This window comes from Schistocerca americana, chromosome 5 (genome assembly GCF_021461395.2).
Source record: "Schistocerca americana isolate TAMUIC-IGC-003095 chromosome 5, iqSchAmer2.1, whole genome shotgun sequence".
Lineage (NCBI taxonomy): Eukaryota > Metazoa > Arthropoda > Insecta > Orthoptera > Acrididae > Schistocerca > Schistocerca americana.
In genome coordinates this window covers 114,650,181-114,655,385 of record NC_060123.1, presented here as the reverse complement: position 1 = coordinate 114,655,385, position 5,205 = coordinate 114,650,181, and the positions used below count along the sequence as shown (strand labels likewise).

Below are 5,205 nucleotides of genomic sequence, written 5' to 3'. Positions count from 1 at the left end.
AGCGGCGCGTTTCGTCACCGGGTTATTTGGTAACCGTGATAGCGTTACGGAGATGTTTAATAAACTCAAGTGGCAGACTCTGCAAGAGAGGCGCTCTGCATCGCGGTGTAGCTTGCTGTCCAGGTTTCGAGAGGGTGCGTTTCTGGATGAGGTATCGAATATATTGCTTCCCCCTATTTATACCTCCCGAGGAGATCACGAATGTAAAATTAGAGAGATTAGAGCGCGCACGGAGGCTTTCAGACAGTCGTTCTTCCCGCGAACCATACGCGACTGGAACAGGAAAGGGAGGTAATGACAGTGGCACGTAAAGTGCCCTCCGCCACACACCGTTGGGTGGCTTGCGGAGTATCAATGTAGATGTAGAAGGAGGTGTTATAATATCATTACCAGTAATAAAGTACAGGCTGTTCGTGGATGAAGAGTCGACCATTACCGAGGCATTGCTCCTCAACCTGGGTAACAAGGAATATCCACAATATAGCATCGCACTTCGTAATATGTTTGTGTAGTATACGGGTAAACGTCACAGTGATGATCATCCAAGCCCAATTGGCAGACGCTACAAGAAAGGTGTTGTTCATTGCGATGAGGTAAAAGTTTCGAAAGCAAACTTTCCTAGCAGAGTCAACTAATACATTGCTTCTTCTTACGCGTGTAACGCAAAAATACCATGCCGCCCAAGTCACTGAAATTTGATCTTGTACGGAGGATTACCAACGATCGTTTTTTTCCACATATTATTTACGACTGGAACAGGAAAGGGAGGGCGGCGGCGGGGGAGTGACTGTGACGTACAATGTAATTTTCGTCAAAGACGACAAAGTGGACTGGAAAGCACAGACATCACAGATGTAGCTCTAGATACATGGCCTCTACGTTATGGCGAAATGCTCGCTCCCCACATCCTAACACTCGATCAGAACACTAGAACAAGTATAAGCCGACAACCGCGCCAGCAAACGGAAATGCACTAAAAATTTACGACTGAGGTTGAAATTTTGGTAGTGAAGTTACCTGCTTGAAACAACGTTAATTATTGGATGTTTTTACCGACCACCCGATCCCGCTGTGGCAGTTCTACACTCATTCAAAGAAAACGTATTGTCAGTTATGCATAAATACCCAGCTCATGGAATACTAGTTGATGGGACTTGTATGGACCCATTGCAGGGGGTACAGACGGACATTCTTGTGATATACTGTTGAATATGTTCTCCGAAAACTGTCTTGAGCAGCTAGTTCGACAGCACACACAATGGAATTTTCTTGGGCCTTGTATCTACAAGTAAGCCGGACCTTATCGATGGCATCAGTATAGAGACGTGGATAAGTGATCATGATGTCAACAGAGCGATTATGGTTACGAAAGTTAATAACTCAGTAAAGACGGCTAGGAGAGCGTTTCCGCTACGAGGGTAATCCCAAAATTAAGGTCTCCAATTTTTGTAAGTACGTAGACCTGTTTATTTCTACAATGGTTTCCATCAGTTTACAGCTTGAACATTTAGCTATTTTTCAACATAATCACCATTTCTGTCGATGCATTTTTGTAGACGCTGTGGCAGTTTTTGTCTGCCCATGTCATACCATCTCGCCGCCATGCTGTTCAGAAAGTTATGAACCTCTTTTTCAACTCGTAGTCGAAGATGCATCGCTGGGACGACAATTAACGCTGACAGGTACTGTGAGACGGCAGTTCAGAACCGGAGAAGAGGAATGTTGACCAAGGGCGAACACATTCTCTATGACAACGCTTGCCCACACATTGCTCGGCAAACCGTTGCTCTCCTGCAATAGTTTGAGTGCAACATAATCTCCCACCCACCCTATTGTCCTGACTTGGCTCCAAGTGACTATCACCTGTTCCCTAGGTTAAAAGAACGTCTGGTCGGAAAGCGATTCAGCTCCGACGACCAGGTGAAAGATGAGGTTCATAACTTTCTGAACATCATGGCGGCAAGCTGGTATGACATGGACATACAAAAACTGCCACAGTGTCTACAAAAATGCATACACAGAAATGGTGATTATGTCAAAAAATAGCTAAACGTTCAAGCTGTAAACTGATGTAAACCATTGTAGAAATAAACAGGTCTATGTACTTATAAAAAGATTGGAGACCTTACTTCTGGGATTACCGTCGTAGAAAGAGCAGATAAGCATCATTTGGTCCCTGAATGAAGGCCAAGAGGAATTATGGGCCAAATTTGAAACAGATTGTATATCGTACTCTGGACAAGTATGCGCCTCGTTAGTGGATTAACGACAGAAAAGACACACTTGGTTTAATAACGAAATTTGGAAAATTCTGACGAAGCAAAGGCTGTTGCACTCTCAGTTCAAAAGAGGACGCGCAAATGATGACAGACATTATTAGTACAGATTCGTGCGTCTATGAAACGATCTAGGCGGGAAGCATACAGTAGTTGCTATCGTTATACCTTGGCTGAAGCTCTATCGGAAAACCGAAAAAAATTCTGGTCCAATGTAAAATCGATAAGCTGGTCTAAGGTTTCCATTTAGTCACTCGTTGACCAGTTTGGTTAGCAGGTCTAAGGCACCCATTCAGTTACTCTTCGACTAGTTTGGCTTGGAAACAGAAGGTAGCAAAAAGAAGGCCGAAGTCTTAAATTCCAAGTTTGTGAAATCGTTCACACAGGACAATCGCACAAACGTGTGGTCGTTTGACCAATCTACAGGGTCCCGTATAGATGGCACAGTAATAAGCATCCCTGGAGCAGAGAAACCACTAAAAGAGTTTAAAAAAAAGTAGCCAGGTTCGGATGGAATCCGAATTCGGTTTTGCAAAGAGAACTGTACGCCATTGGCCCTTACGTACCTTGCATTTATAGTGCCTTTCAAGACCAGAGCAATGTGCCAAGCGACTGGAAAAAAGCGCAGGTGACCCTTGTATATAAGAAGGGTAAAGGAACAGACCCGTAATATTACAGACCAATATCTTTAACATCGGTCTGCTGCAGAATTCTAGAGCATATTGTGAGCTCGTATGTGACACGATTCCTAGAGACAGAGAAGCTCATGTCCACGAATCAGCACCGGGTTAAAAAGTATAGCTCGTGCGAAGCCCAGCTTTCTCTTTTCTGATACACTGCAACAATGAGGGGCAACAGACTGATTCCATATTTCAAGATTTCTGAAAAGCACTCGATATGGTACCCCACTGCAGACCGTTAACGAAGTTACGCATATACGGAATGGGCTTCCAGATGCGTGGCTGGCTCGAAGACTTCTTAAATAACAGAACCCAGTTCGTTGCTCTCGACAGCGAGTATTCATCGGAGACAGGGGTAACATCAGAGAGTGTGATAGGACCGTCGGTAATTTCTATATTCATAAACGATCTGGCAGGCAAAAAGGTCAGTAGTCAGCTGTTGATCACTGAGGATGCTGTGGTGCACAGGAACATGTCGAAGATAAGTGACAATAGGTGGATACAAGTTGATTTAGACAAAAATTTAATTGAAATGATAATTAAATCAAGACCTTTAGCTGTCGACAGGCGTTGATATACATCAACGGGGACAATTGAAAATGTGAGCCACGACCGGGACTCGAACGTGGGATCTTCTGCTTACGTGGCAGACGCTCTGTCCATCTGAACCACTGAGGGCACAGAGGATAATGCGACTGCAGGGACTTATCCCTTGCACGCTTCCCGTGAGACTCATATTCCCAACTGTCCACAATTCTACATATGTAATGTACCTTATAGACATTTGCCCATCCACTCATTACTCGTGCACGCTTTGGCGATTCCCGTAAAAATTTGAGCAACCTGTGCGCATTTGCACAGACAATGGACAATGGCTGGGTAGTAATGAGTATAATGGGCGGGGGCACTAAAATGCAGTACGGGACAATACGTTGAGAATGTCGGTTTCGCGGGAGGCGTGCCAGAGATAAATCCCTGCAGTCGCCCTATTCTCTGTGTACTCGGTGGCTCAGATGGATAGAGCGTCTGCCATGTAAGCAGGAGATCCCGGGTTCGAGTCCCGGTCGGGGCACACATTTTCACCTGTCCACATCGAGGTATATCAACAACACCTGTCGGCAGCTGACGGTTTCAGTTAGTCATAATTTATTCCAGGGAAAAGCTGCACGGTCATCAACAGTATCCTGTTCTTTCGAGAACAGTTACTGTCTTCATATATATATAGTCTGACCGAATCCCGTAAGAGTTCGGGCAATGCGTCCTCATCCGCACAGAAGAAGAAGGTCAATGGCCGGTTAGCCTTAAATATATATGGAGATGGTATCTGTTCTTTCGGACATGTCCGAAAGAACAGATACCATCTCCATGTATAAAAATTTAATTGGTGTGATAAATGGCAGCTTGCTCTTAATGCAGAAAAATGTGAGTTAATGTGGATGAGTAGGAAAAAGAAACCCACAATGTTCGGCTACAGGACTAGCAGTGTCCTGCTTGACACAGTCACGTCTTTTAAATATCTGGGTGTAACGTTGTGAAACGATATCGAATGGAACGAGCATGTAAGGGTTGTGGTAGGTAAGGTGAATGGTCGACTTCGGTTTATTGTAAGAGTTTTAGGGAAGTGTGATACATCTGTAACGGAGATCGCATATAGGCCGGAAGTGGCGCCTATTCTTGAGTACTGCTCGAGTGTTTGAGATCCGCGTCAGGTCGTATTGAAAGAAGACATCGAAGCAGTTCAGAGGCGAACTGCTGCATTTGTTACCTGTAGGTTCGATCAGCACCCAAGTGTTACTGATATGCTTCGGAGGCTCAAGTGGGAATCTCTGCAGGGAAGAAGACATTCATTTCTTCTGAGAAAGTTTAGAGAACCGGCATTTGTAGCTGACTGCAGAACGATCCTACTGCCGCCAACATACATTTCGCGCAGGGATCACGAAGATAAGATACGAGAAATTAGGGTTCGTACGGTGGGGTATAGACGGTCTTTTCCCGTCGCACTGTCTACACGTGTAACAGGGAAACTAACGACTACTTGTGATACAGGACACCCTCCGCGATTGACGGTACGGTGACGTGTGGAGTATGCATGTAGATGGAGATGTAGAAATATTTGTTGGCTTTCGTGACAGTAGAAACTAAAGTCTGAGACTTACTCATCCGCGCCTTCATAAATATAACAACATATCACCTCCACCCCATAGCGAATGACTTCCTTGATCTTGCAGTCACCAGGCAGGTTTCAAGTA

At 44.8% G+C, this 5,205-nt stretch overlaps 1 non-coding gene across 1 annotated transcript; it reads left to right on the top strand.

Annotated features, from left to right (window-relative positions):
• The first annotated feature begins 3,953 nt into the window (after nucleotides 1–3,953).
• Nucleotides 3,954–4,028, top strand: Trnat-ugu. Its single transcript has one exon. It is a non-coding gene; the product is annotated as a tRNA-Thr (tRNA).
• Nucleotides 4,029–5,205: the final 1,177 nt, after the last annotated feature.